Consider the following 677-nt stretch of genomic DNA (forward strand, 5'->3'; position numbering starts at 1 on the left):
TCTCCGGCAATAAATAGCATAGATTCACTGCTCTGTGTTATGCGTTTCTTTCAGATGTCACAAATTTTATGTTACCATACAGGGGTATACGACAGGTGGCTTCACGTTCTGCCTCTATCCACGAAGGCTGCATAGTATACCCTTAACAGGTTCCATGCTTGTCGGGACGGTCGGGTAGCCCAGTGGTTAAAGCGTTCGCTCGTCACGCCGAAGACCCGGGTTCGATGGGTACAATGTGTGAAGCCCATTTCTGGTGTCCCCGCCGTGATATTGCTGGAATTTTGCTAAAAGCGGCGTAAAAGCATACTCTCTCACTCACTCCATGCTTGTCGTAAGAGGCTAATAACGAGATCGGGTGGTCAGGCTTGCTTGATGCATGTCATCACATCCTCACTGCGTGGATCGATGCTCATGACACCAATCACTGGATTGTCTGGTCCAGACTCGATTATTTACAGACCGCCGTCATATAGCTGGAATATTGCTGCGTGCGGCGTTAAACAACAACCAAATAACATAGTCACAGAGGGTGTCATGTATCGAATTCATGAGAGAAATCTAGACGATCACATCATCTTGCAGTGTACCACCAAGCTTTGCAAAGCCTCACTGCAACAACTTTTAACGACCTGTAACAAGAATTGGAGACACACATTCGGAGTTCACAGTGAGTGAGT

Source organism: Haliotis cracherodii, unplaced genomic scaffold (assembly GCF_022045235.1).
Source record: "Haliotis cracherodii isolate W230 unplaced genomic scaffold, xgHalCrac1.p SCAF_15, whole genome shotgun sequence".
In the NCBI taxonomy this organism is placed as follows: domain Eukaryota; kingdom Metazoa; phylum Mollusca; class Gastropoda; order Lepetellida; family Haliotidae; genus Haliotis; species Haliotis cracherodii.